The 20,553-nt window shown below is 40.8% G+C and overlaps 1 pseudogene across 1 annotated transcript; it reads left to right on the top strand.

Moving 5' to 3' along the window:
- Positions 1-440: 440 nt before the first annotated feature.
- LOC143750450 (E3 ubiquitin-protein ligase TRIM39-like) lies at positions 441-19,616 on the top strand (annotated as a pseudogene). The gene is made up of 6 exons (XR_013207167.1): positions 441-844; positions 3,403-3,498; positions 8,815-9,045; positions 9,132-9,154; positions 9,230-9,348; positions 19,123-19,616. The product of XR_013207167.1 is annotated as an E3 ubiquitin-protein ligase TRIM39-like (transcript).
- The last annotated feature ends 937 nt before the right edge of the window (positions 19,617-20,553 follow it).

Raw genomic sequence — 20,553 nt, 5'->3', positions numbered from 1 at the left:
AGTGTCAGGCACCGCCTCTCCGAGGTGACCGTCTTTCTCTGGCTTTCAGAACCTCACTGTGAGTGTATTGGGCAATCGGGGAGCTGTCCATGTCTCTCCCATAGGTGTATCTCGAACACGAGATGAGGAAAGAGAACAATAGGTTACTATCGTAACCCCGGTTCTCTGAAACATCGAGTGGAGAGATCCACCAGCTTTGCCCCGCTTGCCGCACGAGAAGCGAATATACTTACTGAGGAATAGCAACGCGCCCAGCTGTTATATGCCCGTAGGTAAGGGGGTGTGGCCTCACCTGGCATTGGCTGCGCGCTTCTGTCTGTCTAGCCAGACTTGGTGCAATTGGATGCTTCTGCAGAGGTCAGGTGCGGATGCCCTTCCCATAGGTGGATCTCTCCACTCGATGTTTCAGAGAACTGGGGTTACGATAGTAACCTATTGATCTCAAACAGAGAAAATGGCTTCACTATCTGAAGAGGATATTTCTTGTCCCGTTTGTCAAGAAATCTTCAAGGCTCCTGTTCTTCTATCATGTAGTCACAGTTTCTGTAAAGAGTGTATTCAACAGTTCTGGAGAAGCAAAACTCAGAAGTGTCCTGTGTGCAGGAGATTGTCAAGAAATGAGCCTACAAATAATCTTGTGTTAAAAAACTTGTGTGAGTCGTTCCTGAAGGAGAGAAATCAGAGGCGTTCATCAGTGTCTGAGGAGATCTGCAGTTTACATAGTGAGAAACTCAAACTTTTCTGTCTGGAGGACAAACAGCCTGTGTGTTTCGTGTGTATTAATTCACAGAAACACGACAATCATAAATTCAGACCCATCGGTGAAGTGGTTTCATCATTTAAGGTAAGACGGATTTCAATGAGGATAGTTCACCCCAAAATTAAAATTCTGTTATGAATTACTTATATCGTTTCAAACCCATAAGACTTCCGTTCATCTTCTTAACACAAATGAAGATCTTTTTGATGAAATCTGAGCGATTTCTGTCCCTCCATTGACAGCTACGTAACTACCACTTTGACACTTCAAAAAGTGCTTAAAGAGATTGTAAAACTAATCCACATTAATTGAGCGGTTTAGTACAAATTTTCTGAAGAGACTTGATCGCTTTTTATGATGAACAGATTTCATTTAGACTTTTATTCACGGGAATAAACCTCTTGCTGAAACTCAAACGTGCTGTGTAACACATGAGAATGAACTATGAATTTTATGAATGTATCTGAAGGAAAGATCATCTCTTTTGATGACATTTTCTTTTCATCTTCCCTCCGTGTAACACGTAGTGTTTATCAGCACCACTGCTTTGTTTACAGAAGTTACCGGGAAACAGCTCTATTTCTGCTGTTCCACAAGCACCACCTACTGACAGAGACTGGATTTACATTTTCATTCAGTCTCTGTGTGTTTTTTTTTTGGTGAAACTCAGACCACGTTTCGTTATGGATTTTGAACGTTAAAATAAGTGTCTCCTGAAAAAAAAAAAAAGGTTGGGAAACTGACATAAAAAGCCAAGAGTCAAACTCCCCAAGTAATTGTCACCAACATTTTCAAATGAGGTCAAACTGATTATTAATAAGTAAAGCTGGTAATGCTGTTTTTTGGAGTTGTTTAATCCTGCTCTGCTGAGATCTTTAATTTAATTGCTTCTTTTCATAGGCGTCGATTTCGGTGGGGACGGTGGGTACGCATCCCCACCAGATTTCGTCATGAGTCATTTTGTACCCACCACTTTTTGAAACATTGAGGCACGGATGTACCTAATACAAATAAATAAAACATCTCCAATTAACTAGCAGAGCATTCGTTTAGTTCGCTATTAAATAAGAGATTTAGCGCTAAAATGTGTTGTTTTTGAACTCAAGCTGAGCGCTCATTGCCGCGGCGATCAGTTGCATGGATACAGTGTTCTCTTGCTGCTCGCGCAGTCTTCACTCGGATGCGCACTTCAATCTATAGCCGTTGCGGAGACTCTCTATTCATTCCGGGGAAATCACAAAATAAAATGCACACAAACGTGTCCCTGCTTGATATAGACTGTAACCACATGAACATATTCAGTTTTGATGAGAGAGAAAAAAAAAACTATACGAGTGCGGATTAGAATCCGTAAACTCTAACACGCTTGGCAAAAGATGTACCACTAGACCAATTAAGAACTCATACTAAATTTGCGGATCGATGCATTAATTTACGGGTTAAGTAGACAGGCTGCCCAGTTTGACAAGTTTGTATCCAGCACTTTTGAAAATGCACTTCCGAATGCGTCTCTGTCCCCAGCACATTTCAAACCAAACTGACGCCCCTGCTTCTTTTATCTTCATTTGATTCTTCTAAGGCTGTGGCTGGAAGTCAATTGTAGTTCTTGTGTTTCTCTTTTTTCTGTTCTTGTTGTTTATCTTTCCTTCAGTGATTCAGCTTGTTGACAGCAGGTGTTCATCACTAATGCTCAATCATCGTAAAAGCGTAATTTAAAAAAAAACGCCTCGGGTTGTTTTTTTTGGTTTGACGCGCCGTGTCAAAAACCATCCAACCAATGAGATTGGCGGTTTTGCTCACGTGTCTGGAGCTTCTGAAGTTACAGTAAACAGAACTTGGGGGCGCTCAAACACAAAACGGTCTTGCCGAGCACACATACGTAACGGCGAAGAAGATATACGCCAAGTAGCGTCTACACACTGCCGGGAAGAAGACGAGGAAGATGCAAGCCAAGATAAATGTAGAGCTGCTGGTCTCGTTGGTGTCGGAACATAAACTTTGACATCCCACCTTCATGTTTTTTCCCATCGAAATGAGTCAGCTGCTACTACAGGTAACGCACTCACCAAACAACACTTACTACTGCTCTTGGTAAGGAGTCATTCACACAGCTCATGTTCTTGGTTCAAAAAACCCTTGAGAGCACAATAAAATGGAACAGAATCCAGGGGTCTGGATATTTCTGTTTTACATTAAGCGTCATCTAATGTCAGGGAATGAATTTGCATGTTCACTTGGCTCATCGTCAGCGAAAATCGCTTGGGTATGAACACAAAAAACGCATTGTAAAACGCTGGCGAATAACGCGCGCCGATATTCGTCCCGGTGTGTACGGCCCTTTAGACTGGGACCATATGTACTCAGAGCAGGGTTAATTTAGCACTATGGATTTTGCTGTTAAAGTGGTAGTTGTGTTTGTGGTAAATGGAGGGACAGAAAGCTCTCAGATTTAATCAAGAAGACCATAATTTGTGTTCTGAAGATGAACGAAAGTCTTACAGGTTTGGAACGACATGAGGTGAGTAAATAATGAAACAATTTTAGTTTTTTCTGGTGAACTATTCCTTTAAGCTTATGTATTACATATTTGAATATATTACAGAAACCTCTAGTGTCTTATAGATTTTCACTTTAAATTCTAGGAAGAGCTCAATACATCTCTGGAGTCCTTAAAAAAGAAACTTAAACACTATGAAAACATTAAAGGAGAGTTTGAGAAAACAGTTCGACAGATCAAGGTGAGGATTTATTCTTTTGACATTTTCCCATATTTGATTAGAACAGCTGAAATGATTTGTCTGGCATAATTAAATATAATATAAAATGTTCCTTTATTGACTGGAAAACACACACACACACACACACACACACACACACACACACACACACACACACACACACACACACACACACACACACACACACACAAATAAATTTTGGGTTTTCATGTATTATGGGGACTTAGACACAACAATTTTCATAATGAACAAACTGTATCCCCTACCCCTAAACCTACCCATTACAGAAAACGTTCTGCATTTTTACATTTTCAAAAAACATCACTTTGATTGATTAATAAGCTGTTTTCCTCACATGGACCAAAAAATTACAAGGATTTCGGATATTGCCATTTTTGGGAGGACATTTTGTTTCTCATACATAGAGGTTAACTGAACAACACACACACACACACACACACACACACACACACACACACACACACACACACACACACACACACACAGCTGTTTGTGTATAATGTTGATCAAGTGCAGTGTCAGCTGGTTATTTAGCAGTGGGCGGGGCTAATGCACCAGCACTAACCCTATTGGCTAGCGCTCCACATTTTCATTTGGATGAACGCAGATAATGTGCTTAATATTCATGAACCCAACAACCTATTAGTGCGTCTCTACATGACGATTATTCTGTTTTCACATCACATCAAACAAAAGGTGTTTATCACTAATGCTCAATCATTACTCAGTTAATCACTTAATTATCTCATTAATCTTAACACTACTTAAGTGTGGATTATATACTATAAACACTGACCCCCGGTTTCAAACACAAGACTTAAGCTAGTTCCAGACTAAAGTGCATGTTTGAGCAGTTTTAACTGGAAACAACTTTCTTAAAATATGTCAGTGCCATTTTTTTGTCATGTTTATAAAAACTACTTAAAGCAGCACTATGTAGTTTTTGCTCTCGGGGTCCCCCTACAGTTGGGAAACAGTATTGTCTTCTACTACGGTCGTAAAATCTGTCATGGTTACACCAGGGGATACACGCAAGGGGGTAATCCATCAGCTGGAAGTTGAAGCCTCCCGAGAGCCGCCATTGTAGCAGAACTTCACCTGCTGTTAGCATTCCATTGACTCCCATTCATTTTGGCGTCACTTTGACAGCGAATAACTTTACATCTGAGGCGTCCAAAGACTTCATTTGTCCATTATATATTTCTAAATAAACACGACAATGTATAAAAGGCTCCATTACTTTATATCTTACGTTATGACCCCGTAGAAGCCGTTTTTATTAAAAACAGGCTAACGATTGCGTCATAACCACGCGACTTTTTGTCGCACAATAGAGACATTACCGTATAGACAGGAGGAGAAGCTCGCAGGCAATCGGGGGGACGTCCCGTCAAGGGAGAAGCCCATAGATAATGTCTCCATAAAAGCAACGGGACAAAATATTTCAACAACGTTTTTGGGGAATTGGAAATAATTCGGTATGTGGCAAGTGAATACATATGAAGTGATTAGCGTTGGCAATTTTCACGCACAGCTACTAGAAGATTTACGTCTGTCAGACAGGTTGCTCACGTCATCAAGCTTAGTTTGAGTCGGTTTGAGTCTGCGCGTCAGGAACGGAAGTGCTAAAAGATCGCTAAAAATGGGCTTCAACTGTCTCAACTGAGTTCCAATGAGATGGCTCTGTCCACTTCTTTTACTGTCTATGGATACACGTGCATTTGTTGACAAGCCAATACCGTCTTGAGTTCTCGCGAGTTCTCACGTCTTGGGCAGACTGCCAGCACTGCGTGTGAAATTTCTTCATCCCAGGTACATTGGCATATATTTCAGCATGTCATTTGAATATAATTTCATGGGTTTTATTTTTTTCAAAAGCAAAAAGATCGTGTAGCTCACGTTTACAAGCCAGCGTCATTATAGTAGCCTATTGGCTACTGTTTTACATAATGGATATGCTAATTCAATTCAATGTTTGTGTGGTAGGTAATAGCCATATATCGTCAATATTATAATATTGTCATGAAACTGCACATGGAACAAGGACAGAGGTGATCCAAACGCAGGCTTTATTATGAGGAGAATCCAGAGACAGGTACAGGGAAACAGGCAGAAGTCAAAACCAGGTAAGCAGTCCAGATCAGCAATCATACAATGCAGGGATAAGGCAAACGGGAAGACCAGATTCAGGCAGGAAGTCCAGGAACCGTGAAACTAGAAAACACTAAGGAACTAGGAAAACGCTTAGGATGCAGTAAGACACTTACAATACTCAGCAAAGGTACAAACGGCCACTCAGGCTCAAGACAGGTGCGCTAAACAAGATAATCAAACACAGGTGCATAAAATAAACCATAATCAGTCCAGGGTAAAACATAATGGAAACAATAACCTAGGAAGAAGTGCCCCACAGAGGCTCAAGCGGGCACTCCAGCCGCAGATTGTCACATAACCCCCCCCCCCCCCCCCCTAAGGAGCGGCTTCCAGACGCTCCTAAGAGCTCCGGAGGGAGGTCGACGGGGGATGGGGTGGAGGGCCAGGCCCGTGGAGAGGCAGGAGGCCTGGAGACCAGAGCAAGGCATGAGACCATGGGGAGGCACGCTCTGCAAGTAGCTAGGGCGGATCATGCTTGGCAGGAAGACAGGCTGGAGTATAAGTGACAGGAGAACCGGACGGAGCACACATAACACAGGACCAGGGCAGAGTACAATTAACAGGGGACCAAGACGTAGGGAGCACAGGGCTGGACAGGACCAGTGACATGGAAAGCTCAGGCGAAGGTGGTCGTGCAAAGGTCCATGTAGGTGCCACCTCCATGACCCTTTCAGGTGTAGGTGGTAGTGCAAAGGTCCACGTAGATGCCACCTCCATGGCCCTCTTAGGGTACCTACTGCCCCCCCCCCAAAAAAGTTCTTGGGGAAATTTAAAGCTAAAGCCTCCGGGCTGGAAACTGCCACTGGAAAAGGCTCCCGAAGCTTGAGAGGCGCAGGTAAGGCGAGGTGCAGAGGTGGGGCTGGCAGGGCGAGGCGCAGAGGCGGGGCCGGCAGGGCGAGGTGCAGAGGCGGGGCCGGTAGGGCGAGGAGTCTGGGAACGCCCTCCGGAGCCTGGCGAGGCAAACGAGTCCTCCTTCTCTTGCTTCTGCGACGACGCGTCACTGGGCTGGATTCACTCACTTGGCTTGATTCACTCACTTGGCTTGATTCACTCACTTGGCTTGATTCACTCACTTGGCTTGATTCACTCACTTGGCTTGATTCGGACCTGGACGAACTTGACTAACTTGATTCGGCACTTGACACACTTGCCTCGGCACTTGACTCACTTGACTCGGTACTTGACTCACTTGACTCGGCACTTGATTCGGCACTTGAAACACTTGACTCAATTGACTCGGCACTTGACTCACTTGACTTGGTACTTGACTCACTTGACTCGGTACTTGACTCGGTACTTGACTCACTTGACTCGGTACTTGACTCACTTGACTCGGCTGGCACGCACTCAGACTCAGTAGAAAACTCTTGAGGCAGGAATACAACGGAGCTCACGTGAAGTGTTAGAACGATGTGATTCACATGTTGCGTGGATTCGGAGGACCTTTTACGAAGCGCTGGTTCAACTGGGCTTTCATGTAGCGCAAACTCGGCGGAGCACGTGTGAAGCGCTAGTTCACAGGGAGACACTTGATGCGTGGATTCAGTTGGTACCTTGTAAAATGGCGAATCGTCGGGTCTTCTGTGAAGCAAAAGTTCCAAAAACTCCACAGCAAAAAGCGAACCACTCATGGAAAGGGCAAGGTCAATATATTGGGTAAGAGTCCAGTTTGAACTCGGAAACGGTATAGCAGAGCCGAGCGGTTCAGACAGTCCTCCCCGAAAGAACATCATTAAACAGAAATCATCTAAGTAGGACTGACGAGAGAGCTTCAAAAAATCTGTCACAAAAACCTTGAGAGGACTTTCTCCTTGACGGAGGCTTACGATCTGCGCTGTGGGATCCATAAAAAGGTACGTGTTCCTCTCAGACGCTGGATCAGTAGTGGCTGAGTATTCTGTCTGTGAAACTGCACATGGAACAAGGACAGAGGTGATCCAAACGCAGGCTTTATTATGAGGAGAATCCAGAGACAGGTACAGGGAAACAGGCAGAAGTCAAAACCAGGTAAGCAGTACAGATCAGCAATCATACAATGCAGGGATAAGGCAAATGGGAAGACCAGATTCAGGCAGGAAGTCCAGGAACCGTGAAACTAGAAAACACTAAGGAACTAGGAAAACGCCGAGTATGCAGTAAGACACTTACAATACTCAGCAAAGGTACAAACGGCCACTCAGGCTTAAGACAGGTGCGCTAAACAAGATAATCAAACACAGGTGCATAAAATAAACCATAATCAGTCCAGGGTAAAACATAATGGAAACAATGACCTAGGAAGAAGTGCCCCACAGAGGCTCAAGCGGGCACTCCAGCCGCAGATCGTCACAAATATCAAGCTACCATAGATGAATCTGGAAAATCGATTTGCATTATAGCCTGAGGCAAGACACTTTCACCAGAAAATAAATAAACAAACTTGACTATCATGAAGATAAATGGAGGACCAGATAGATTCCGTAACATGGCCAGGCAGACAACAAATTCGAAAAAATAGAGATAGTATGCAAGCAATAAATTTACTAGTCCAACTGCATGATGGCCAGGTCAGCATCGGTCGGGCACCCCTCCTCCTCCAGCTCACGCCAGCGAGCGAGCGCTGGACCAATATTAATCCTCGTCCGGCCTTTTATTTTGTCTTTTATTAGTCTCCTCCGACAAAACCTTTGCCTTCTTCGTTTTAGTTGCTGCTTCGTCCATAACAACAACATACAGACGGCAAACAAATGCTAGTTGGGCTCTCACGTCAGAATTTGAGAAAATGGGGGAAGTGAGGTATGCCGTAAAGCAGTCGAATTTTGTAGTTCTTTTTGCGCTCGGGTTACTACCCGAACCCGAAGTTACGGTGCCAGTAAAAACGATACAGACACTGTCCGGCTTAGCTATGGCAGACGTGTCATTCAACCTTTTGTAAGTCGATGTACCATCTCTCATGTCTTGGAAATATATTATGAAGGTTGAAAAACTACATAGTGCTGCTTTAAATGTCCTAATTAAACTAATTTAAAACTGGGGGGTTTGTTGTGTAAGGTCTTTTAAAATGAAACTATGTTACGTTCTGTTAAAAGAATAAATCGACATCCTAAAAGTATTTTTTAAAGTTTAGTTACTATACTTTCAATGATTGTGATGTGATTTCAGTCTCAAGCTCAGTGCACAGAGCATCAGATTAAACAGCAGTTTGAGAAGCTTCATCAGTTTCTTAGAGATGAAGAAAAAGCTACAATCACTGCACTGAGGGAGGAAGAGGAGCAGAAGAAGCAGATGATGAAGGAGAAGCTGGAGGAGATGAACACACACATCTCAGATCTTTCACACACAATTAAAGACATGGAGGAGATGATGAAAGCCAATGACGTCTGCTTTCTGAAGGTCTGATTTCACATCATTGATTGATTGATTGATTGATTGATTGATTGATTGAGTTCTTGATGATAAATGGTGTGTTTGTTCTGCAGAAGTTTCCAGTCTCAATGGAAAGGTGAGTGATCTGCTGGTGTCTCTGGTCTCTCTGGTTCTGATCCACTGCAGTTCTGACTCCTGAATGTTCCTCCAGAGTCCAGATCTTACAGCCGGATCCACAGATGGCTTCTGGAGCTTTGATTCATGTATCACGATACTTGGGCAACCTGCCATTCAGAGTCTGGAAGAAGATGCAGGACATCGTCCAAAACAGTGAGTCTGGAGAAGATCTGTGCTGTTACACACTGGAAATCATGCATGGGTTTATCATGACACAAAAGTTTTTTTGAGAATATTTCTGTTTTTTTGAAATTTTTTGAGAATATTTCTCCTTTCTTCATCTTCTCATGTCCTGAATAAACTTAGAATAAATGTGAAAAGATACTTGAGGCTTCATTTGTGATTCTTCTGATTGAAACACTGAAGCTAAAATATAAGATTTTGATCTCAAGACCTTCAATATGTAGGCTATTTCAAGATCCTCAAAAAGTTTTCATTATAATGTGTTACTAGTGGAACTATTAACAGTCTCTCAAGTTCATGAAGAAAATTATTAGGGCCCAAGCCCTGAAAGGGCGCAGAGCCCTATTGTTTTCCTTAGGATTCTTCTTCTTCTTCTTCTTCTTTTTATTATTATCACCGGACCAACTCATCGTCTTAATCATACACTCGATTTAATTATTATATGGAACCGATCCAACCGATATAGATATTGTACCGCAAAGTGATGATGTCACTGACCACTACTTGGTAACTTGCATATTACGCACTGCTATAATATGTCATGCTGCGCCACGTTATCGACCAGGTAGAACAATTCGTCCATCCACCATAGATCATTTCTCAAATAGCTTATCTGATCTGTCCCAGCTGCTGCCTGAACCCAAACAAACAGATGAACTAGACGAACTAACTAGCACTATGAGCTCCATTCTCTCTAGAACATTGGATATTGTTGCACCCATTAGATTAAAAAAGGTCAGAGAAAAAAGTATAGCACCATGGTACAATAATACCACGTATGTTTTAAAGAGAGAAACCCGTAATTTAGAGCGTAAATGGAAAAAAACTAATTTAGAGGTCTTTAGAATCGCGTGGAAAGACAGTATGTCTCGTTATAAAAAGGCCCTTAAACCGGCCAGGGCAGAGCACCGCAGCAAATTAATAGAAAACAACCGAAATAATCCAAGGTTTTTATTTAATACCCTGGCTAGACTAACAAATAAATAGACGTCGTCTGAACAAAATACCTCGTTACAGTTTAGTAGTAATGATTTCATGAACTTCTTCACCGAGAACATTGAAAGCATCAGAATCAAAATCGTAAACGTTCGATCTCTGCTCGCGCCTTATAATTCAGCCGCAATTATCACCCTGCAAGAACAATTACAATGCTTTACAACCATAGAACAAAAAGAGTTAAATAAACTTATCACTTCATCTAAAACAACAACATGTTTATTAGATCCTATACCAACTGAACTACTGAAAGAAGTGTTACCTATAGTGGAAGAGCCTCTTCTCAATATTATTAACTCATCTTTATCTTTAGGCCATGTTCCAAGAGCTGGCAGTTATAAAACCTCTTATTAAGAAACCACAATTAGATCCAAATAACCTAGCAAATTACAGACCCATTTCGAATCTTCCATTTATGTCAAAAATATTAGAAAAAGTTGTGTCTGCTCAACTCGGCTCTTTCTTGCAAGAAAACGACATCTATGAAAAGTTTCAGTCTGGATTCAGGCCACATCATAGCACTGAAACTGCGCTTGTTAGAATCACAAATGATTTACTTTTAGCTTAGGACCAAGGCTGTATCTCAGTACTAGTTATACTTGATCTTAGGTCTGCGTTCGATACTATAGATCACACAATACTCTTAGATCGACTACAAAATTACACTGGTGTTCAAGGACAAGCATTAAGCTGGTTCAGGTCATACTTATCTGACCGCTACCATTTCGTCTACTTAAATGGAGAAAAATCGATTATAACTTCGGCAAACTATGGAGTGCCGCAGGGATCTGTGTTAGGCCCTTTATTATTCTCAATATATATGCTGCCACTTGGTAATATTCTAAGGAAACATGGAATTAGTTTCCATTGTTATGCTGATGACACTCAAATATATATTTCATCACGGCCAGATGAATACGCTAAATTATCCAAATTGACAGATTGTGTTAATGATATAAAAGATTGGATGACGCGTAATTTTCTTTTATTAAATCCAGACAAGACAGAGGTAATACTTATCGGTTCTAAAAACCGTCCACAAAACCCTTCACAGCACGACTTTAACATTGTAGGATGCCCTGTTACTTTATCCGCTACAGTAAAAGACCTGGGTGTTATACTAGACCGCAACCTGTCTTTTGAAAAGCATATTTCATGTTACAAAAACAGCCTTTTTCCACCTTAGAAACATTGCTAAGCTACATAATATGCTATCAGTCTCTGATGCAGAAAAGTTAGTTCATGCATTCATGACCTCGAGACTAGATTACTGTAATGCTTTATTAGCTGGTTGTCCTGCATCTTCAATAAACAAGCTACAGTTAGTCCAAAATGCAGCCGCTAGAGTTCTTACTAGATCAAGAAAATATGATCATATAACACCGATTTTATCATCACTTCATTGGTTACCTATAAAGTTCCGTATTAAATACAAGATATTGCTTTGACTTATAAAGCTCTAAATGGTTTAGCTCCAGTCTATTTAACGGATCTTCTATCGCCTTACAATCCATAGCGCTCTTTAAGATCACTAGATTCGAGGCTTCTGGTCATTCCTAGGATATCCAGATCCACCAAAGGAGGCAGAGCATTTTCACATTTAGCTCCGAAGCTCTGGAATAGCCTTCCTGATATTGTTCGTAGCTCAGACTCTCTCTCCCAGTTTAAAACTAGACTGAAGACGCATCTATTTAGCCAGGCATTCATATAAATTTTTATCTTACAGTTACTGTAAATTCGGCCTCTAGTTCATAAACGCCAGAGGAGAACTGGCCCCCGACTGAGCCTGGGTTCTCCCAAGGTTTTTTTTTCTCCATTGGGTCATTTGATGGGGTGTTTAGGGCACCATTAGGTCACTGGATGGAGTTTTTCGGTTCCTTGCCACTGTTGCCTTTGGCTTGCTCAGTTGGGGATATTCAAATTACTTAACCAATCATACCATTGATTAGCTCTACCAAACTTGGATGTCTTTTTTTTTTCCAAGTAATAAACAAACATTGTTAAGTTGTTTTGATTGATACTGTGAAGCAGCTTTGATACAATCTGTATTGTGGAAAGCGCTATATAAATATATTTGACTTGACTTGACTTGACTATTATTTTACTACCTTTTGGGCATTTTTGGGGCCCTTAACGTGCTCGAAAACTCTTGAAACTTTGCACACGGGTCAGAACCCGCGGCCATCAGGGCCGGGCTGAAGCTGGTACCCGGGCGTGGCAGGGGGGCTCGACAGGTTTGAAAACTTGTCCATTTACTAAACACGCTTGCATGTAATAATCTGAAACTCGGTACAAGGCAAGGCAAGGCAAGTTTATTTATATAGCACATTTCATACACAATGGTAATTCAAAGTGCTTTACATAGAAGAAATTAAAATAATCAAAAGAAATCAGAATAATTAAAACAGTTTAGAATAAAAGATAAAATACAGAAATAATCAAATGAAATCAGAATAATTAAAACATAAAATAAAATACAGTGCAAACAGTCGGACGAACAGTGGCACAGTGCTCATTCAGTAAATGCACAGTTAAACAGATGTGTTTTGAGTCTGGATTTGAATGTGACTACTGTAGGAGCACATCTGATCTCTTCTGGAAGCTGGTTCCAGCTGCGGCTGGCATAGTAGCTAAAAGCAGACTCGCCGTGCTTAGAGTGAACCCTTGGTATTTCTAGCTGATGTGATCCTAATGATCTGAGTGATCTGTTGGGTTTATATTCAGTGAGCATATCTGCAATGTATTGAGGTCCTAGGCCATTGAATGATTTATATACCAGTAATAATACTTTAAAATCAATCCTAAATGTAACTGGCAGCCAGTGTAAAGACCCGAGGACTGGTGTGATGTGTTCATATTTTCTGGTTCTGCTCAGAATCCTAGCAGCAGCGTACTGTATGAGCTGAAACTGTCTTATGGTCTTTTTGGGAAGGCCAGTGAGAAGTCCATTACAATAATCCACCCTGCTGGTGATGAAAGCATGCACAAGTTTTTCTAAGTCTTGACTGGAAACAAAGCATCTAATTCTTGCAATATTTTTCAGGTGATAGTATGCTGATTTAGTTATTGCTTTGACATGACTACTGAAACTAAGGTCTGACTCCAGAGACACACCCAGATTCCTGACTTGATTTTTAGTTGTTTGACCCCTAGACTGAAGGTATGCGTTCACCTTGAGAACTTCATCTTTGTTTCCAAACGCAATGACTTCCGTTTTGTCTTTGTTTAACTGAAGAAAGTTTTGGCACATCCAATTGTTTACTTCATCAATGCATTGGCAAAGGGAGTCAATGGGGCTGTAATCGTTAGGCGATAGGGATAAGTAGAGTTATGTGTCGTCTGCATAGCTATGGTAAGCGATTTGGTTCTTTCTCATTATTTGGCTCATTGGGAGCATGTACAGGTTGAATAGGAGTGGCGCAAGAATTGAGCCTTGAGGGACTCCGCATGTCATGGATGTCCACTCAGACTTATGGTCTCCTATACTCACATAATAACCTCTGCCTCCTAAGTATGACCTGAACCATTTTAGGACTATCCCAGAAAGCCCGACCCAGTTTTCCAGCCTGTCAAGAAGTATTTTGTGATCGACAGTGTCAAATGCAGCACTGAGGTCGAGTAGTACAAGCACTGATAATTTGCCTGTATCAGTATTTAAGCGAATATCATTTATTATCTTTATGAGCGCGGCCTCTGTACTGTGGTGCGGTCGGAAACCAGATTGAAAATGGTCAAAGTATCCATTCGAGCTTAAGAATTTGTTCGGCTGATTGAAGACAACTTTTTCAATGATCTTCCCTATGAAAGGAAGATTTGAGATCGGTCTATAGTTGTTTACAATGGTCTTATCCAGATTGCTCTTTTTCAGGAGGGGCTTGACAACAGCAGTTTTCAGGGAGGTTGGAAAACTCCCAGAGAGAAGTGAGGCATTTACCACTTCTAGGAGATCTGCTTCTAAGCTGTGTAACACATTTTTGAAAAAAGATGTGGGAAGTGCGTCAAGGGCGCAGGTTGATGTTTTTAGGTGCTGTACGGTTTCTTCCAAAATTTTGACATCAATTTCTTCGAAATCAGACATAGTGGCTACTTTCTCGTGCTGTTGTCTGATCTGCCTGACCCCAGCGCAACTCAAGGATGAGCTGATCACCTTTCTGATATTATTGATTTTCTCAGAGAAGAAAGAAGCAAACTCACTGCACTTTCTCACTGAGAGCATTTCACTGGGAATCTGGCTTGGGGGGTTTGTCAGTCTCTCTACAGTAGCAAAAAGAGTGCGCGTGTTGTTTATATTGCTGTTTATAATATTCGAGAAGAAAGTCTGTCTAGCTTCGCTTAGTTCCTTATTGAAAGCATGGATGCTGTCTTTGTAGATGTTATAATGGACTACAAGTTTTGTCTTCCGCCACATGCGCTCTACTTTTCTGCATTGTCTTTTCATATTTTGCACTGCTGTTGAGTTTCTCCAAGGTGCTTTTTGTCTGCCACTCTTCTTCCTGACTTTCACAGGAGCAATATCATCAATTACACTCTTAACTTTTGAGTTAAAAGAATCAAGGAGAAAATCAACAGAGTCATCAGATATGCTTGGTGTTAAAGATATAGCCTTCATAAATAGTACACTAGTGTTCTCATTTAAGCATCTATTCTTGACAGACACAGATCTAGCTTCAATGGCAGGAGAGACCAATATATCAAAGAAAATACAAAAATGATCAGACAGTGCTACATCCTTAATAACAATTGATGAAATGTTTAGACCCTTACTGATAAGTAAATCTAGAGTGTGTCCACGATTATGTGTGGGTCCATGTACATGCTGAGTCAGATCAAAAGTTTTTAAAACAGTTTTGATTTCTTTTGCCATATTGTTTTCTGCATTATCTATGTGAATGTTAAAGTCTCCAGCAATGGCAAAGCAGTCAAACTCTGAGGAAATTGTTGATAACAGTTCTGTTAAGTTCTCAGCATAAGCTGGAGAGTATTTTGGAGGCCTGTAAACAATGATAAGTAAAATGCGTGGAGCACCTTTTAACACAATACCCAGATATTCGAAAGACGGGTAATTCCCAAATGATATTTGCTTACATTGATAGACATCTTTATAAAGAGCAGCTAAACCTCCGCCTCTTCTGACAGCTCTGCAGACACTCATAAAAGTAAAGTTAGGAGGGGCTGTTTCATTGAGGACTGTTGCACTGCAACTTTCTTCTACCCAAGTTTCATTTAGCAACATAAAATCCAGGTTGTATGTGGTTATTAAGTCGTTGACTAAAAGTGATTTATTTTTAAGTGAGCGGATGTTTAAAAGTGCTAACTTAACAGTCTTACTTTTTGTCCCCACAGCAATCTTGGTATGCCGTGTAATAGGCACCAGATTAGATGGGTTTGCTGTATGGCTTTTGAAGGCCTTTGACTTTCTATCATGTAATCGAACAGCAATAGAAAAAGATACAGGCACACTGGGTTCCCGCTTGTTCTGTAAACATTTGAGAAAGTTATTGTTATCATAGCGGGGACCCGACACATATCACTGAGAGCTGGTATCAGTTGTTTTTGGTTCACCTCGAGCCGCTGGAGGAGGGTGTGGGCCCTGGCGCTGTGGCAGAGGCCGAAGAGCTCTCACAGGAGGAGGGGGAGGGCGAGCTGGGCCCGCAGGCTTTGGTGGTTGTGGGGCCTGGCGTTTTTTGGTTGGTATCTGGGGGCTCGCAGCAAAAGAATGGGATAGTCTAGTTCCAGCATGCACCAGTTGTTCCATTTTCTCTGAGAAGCACAGAAGTGGAGATGCTGGAGAGATTGATAATGTTTCCGGTGAGAGGGATTTTTGCTCTGGTGTTATTGGAGGCTGTAATATGCTGTCCTGGTTTCCCTGGCTGTTTTCCAGAAAGTCATCCTTGGGTGCTGTATCTTGGAGCAGTGCTAGTATGTCACAGTCTGTCTGTGGTGAGCTCTGTGGGCAGGGCTCAGCTGAGATTGTGTCCGTGAGCAGAGGTTGTTGTGGCTGAGTGGTGTTATCACTGTCCTTGTGTGATGTGTCAACCGCATGTCCATTCAGGTGCTGAAGTGAAATCCTGTGGTCATTCATACTGTATCCAGGTGTATGTGTGTGCCATTCAGGTTGAGTGGATTGGCACACATTGCAGAAGGATGACGGAGGGAGAAGTAGATATTGTCCTTTAGCACTCTTGAACCAAGTTTGTTTGGGTGGTGGCCATCCTGTTGAAACAGTTGCCTCTGACTCCAGAAAAGATTGAAGTTGTCAATAAAGTTCACTCCTTTTATATTGCAGGTTTTTTGCAGCCATGTATTAAGCCCAAGCAACCGTGAAAACCTGTTTGTTCCTCTTGCTGGGAGTGGTCCACTGATGAATGTTTGAACTTTCAGTCTTTTAAGTGTTTCAAAAAGTTCATTGAAATCCTTTTTAAGAAGTTCCGACTGCTCTTTATGAATATCCTTCTTCCCCACATGAATGATGAGTCGATTTGCAGTCTTATGTTTCATCAGAATGTTCTGAAGTTCCCTGTTTACATCAGATGTTGTTGCTTGTGGAAGGCAGCACGTTGTTGTATCCCTGCTATTAATGTTTCTGATTACGGAGTCGCCCACTATCAGAGTCCTGGGCCCGGCTGCGCTCTGAGCTGAGTGCCGCTGTCTGCTCGACCTTGAGCCCCAGTTAGCATCAGTGTTAGCTACTGGCTGATTCAGTCTGTGTGCGATCACATTCATCAAATTTGGGGATTCCTCATTCATTAATACTTCAAATCTGTTCTCAAGATGTATAGGCGGTGGTAGGAGACCAGTGTTTGCAGTCCTTGTCAGAGCCGTATCTGGGGTATAGGATGCTACTGCAGTAATATGTGATGCTCGTGACAATCTGATGTCTCGCGTGCCTTTGGGTCTCGCACCCTGTTTGTGCCATCGATTAGTAAAACGATCGGCTTGTTTCTCTACACTCAGTATGGCCTGTCGAGAAACACTAGATTCATGGGACTCACCGGCTGTATGCTGAGGACGTCCATGACGAAGCTCTGTTGTGTGTTCTGTCTGGTTTGGTGGTCCCGCAATTAACTTTGTTTCAAGAATTACAATCCTTTGTAAAAGTCTGTGGCAGTTGGAGCAGCAAGTAGATTCCAGAGGAGGCATTTTCTTATCCTTATGAATGTAGGCAGTTCTCTTCCCCGGAATGTAAGCTTTCAGTGGGAGGCTGGTCGAATAAAATAATTCTGCTTTTTTTTTGTAGTAATCCAAGCGTTTGATCACTGTGCTGATTTGCTGAAGTTAAAATTAGGTGATAAAAGGAGATAAAATATAGAAATATAAAAGCGATAGAGCAAAGCGCAGAGCAGTAAGCGAGAGCGTCCGAACAGTAGCAGAGCAGGAAGTCAAGCAGGAGCACTTCTAGATCTCATCGGGCAGAACAACTTTCGTGCTCTAAGTTTTACGTCAGCCCAACAGGAAGTCGGCTATTTAGGGTTGTTTGGAAACACATGCTCAGGAATTTAAAACACTTCTCCTAGGGAATTCACCCGATCATCACCAAACTCGGTGTGCCAAGGGGTTTTTGATATCGCGATTTTTGTAATCGCTGCTCGCAGCTATATTTCATTTTACAATCTCCACAGAAAACAATTTTGAGAAGAACTTTAATCAGTTTTTTTAAAGATTGTTTTGAAAACAAAATTTAAGAAGAATTAAAAAAAATTAAAATAATTATCTTAAAAATCACATCTTTACATTTATAAAATATATTGTTAGATTAACCTCTTGATGATTCATATATTTGTCCCCTTTCATCTATGAGTTATGGAAAACATTATCTAGATTTTTTTAAGATTCTTTTTATTACTTTAATATGATGCTAAAATCCATTTTAATTTTTACACAATTCTGTTGTATGCCTGGGTCATTTGGCAAATGGCTATTGCTGTCAGCCATCGTGGATTAATGATGTCATCAAGCAAAGAATATTTGTAATGCAAATGAATTTTGCTGTCAACTTCAAAACTTCTCAACATATTCCATAAGAAAATATTAATTAAGACATTCTTACGGACATATTTGAGAGTTTTTTTTTCAAGAATTGCACTTCAAAACAGTCAAAATGTATATTGGAATTTATTTGACAAACTTTTTTTCCTGAGAAGATTTTCATGAATCCTGAATCCATTTTGAAAGTGTTTCTAGAAGAAGTGCAGCTTCATCTTGATTTCTCCATGTTTCAGAAACACAATGATGAGGGTCTGTTCAGATAATGAACCAGAAGAACCTGCTTCAGTTACTTACACCACAGAGATTTATTACATCTTAAAATATGAAAATCATTGATTATTCATTACTAAGTTAAACACATCAGACAGAAACAAAGTATTTAAAGCAAATACACATATTAAGACTCAGTTTAATGAACATGATCAGAATTTTTACAGATAAAGTTTTTCATCTCAACAGCTCTGATTGTTTGATTGTTTTTTGAACTTTTCCAGTTTATCAGTTTCTCTTGACGAGACACAAATATTTGAATCACACATTTAATCACACATGTAAATGCCTCATTTAATGTCGCTGATGCCATTAAATACTGATAATAAAAATGATTGTGACATTAAAAACACTGACAGTGATCAGAGGAAAATGTCTGATGTGTTTGATCAAAAGAACGAGTGTAATAATTCATAATAATCTGTGTTTCTTTCACTCTTGATCATTATATGAAGATCAGAATAAAAGCACGTGTTGATTGTGTCTCATCAGCTGCTGTGATTCTGGATCCAAACACTGCAGATACATGTCTCGTTCTGTCTGATGATCTGACCAGTATGAGACGGAGTGGGAAAAACAACCTCTTCCTGATAATCCAGAGAGATTTGACTTTTATAAATGTGTTCTGGGTTCAGAGGGTTTTAACTCAGGAACACACAGCTGGGATGTAGAGGTTAAAGAGAATCGGTGCTGGAGTCTTGGAGTAACTACAGCATCAAACCAGAGGAAGAGAGGTGTTTTCTTTAACACTGATGTCTGGAGTGTGTCGTATGATCCGTGTGGACTGCTTTGGTCTGGTTTTCATGTTAAACAGAAGCTTGAGCGTGTCAGAGTTGATCTGGACTATAACAGAGGAATGGTGTCATTCTCTGATCCTGTAACTAACACACATCTACACACATTCACAAACACCTTCACTTACACACTCTTTCCATTCTTCTGTTGGTTTTCCTCCCTGAGGATCTTACCGGTCAATAATCAGTAAACGTTACACCTTAGTCTGGATCGACATCTTTTACAGTCTTCATGTTTCCAGTATTTAATTAATATCACATGAGTGTGAGTGATGTTGATCTGTGATTGGGCTTCAGCTGATCACATGACTGATGGCTGATCACATGACTGATTTCCACAGCAACACTCACACTCTCATATTGCTGTTATACAATAGATCAATAAACAAGTAGTTAGAAACTTTATTAATTTAAGATTAATCAAATCTGTAAAATTAATCCTATCCCATATTGTCTGCTGAGATGAATTAATATTAATTTGCTAATTTAACTATAGGGTTTCAGACATGGAAAAACTGCAAATATCAGGGAATTTTAAAATTGTAATCGCCTGAAAAAATTATAGGAAAAGTGAAGGGGAAAGTATGGAAATTTTTATTCATTATACAATACTTAATCAACTGTTATGTTGCACCGACTTAAAACATGATGAAGGTTAAAATAGATCATGACCAATGCGAAACACAGATGTGTTGCGAATCCACGCCCATTTAGGATCAAATTTTTAGGTTAATCGCCATTTACCCAATTATTTCAGTGAGGTGTGAAACTGCTCATTTTCACATTAAAATTATTTTATAATAGCATAATTTTTTGTATTATACCACTGAAGAGAGTTAATTCAACACATGCACATTTTCAATATTTGTTGTAAATAATTTCAGTCATAGAGGTTAAATGATAATTTGTTAATTTAAGTTAATTGATGTAAAATGTTCTAATCAAAAACAATGAACAAAAAAAGTGTTTGGGAATCACTGAATTCTTTTAGTCTGAGTTTCACAATGATCCCTTGTATAAATAACAATGTGGGATTGAAGGATTTCAATGTTATTACTGCCGCCCTACTGTTTACAAAGCGACCAATACAATTTGAACTATCCTCCTTCGCATGGTCGAGTGGGGCGTC

The sequence above is a fragment of the Siphateles boraxobius genome, unplaced genomic scaffold, assembly GCF_051911475.1.
Source record: "Siphateles boraxobius isolate OS27281-9 unplaced genomic scaffold, OSU_SipBor_1 25, whole genome shotgun sequence".
Classification (NCBI taxonomy): Eukaryota; Metazoa; Chordata; class Actinopteri; order Cypriniformes; family Leuciscidae; genus Siphateles; species Siphateles boraxobius.
Note: the sequence above shows the minus strand (reverse complement) of the source record. Positions and strands in the feature narration are given on the sequence as shown.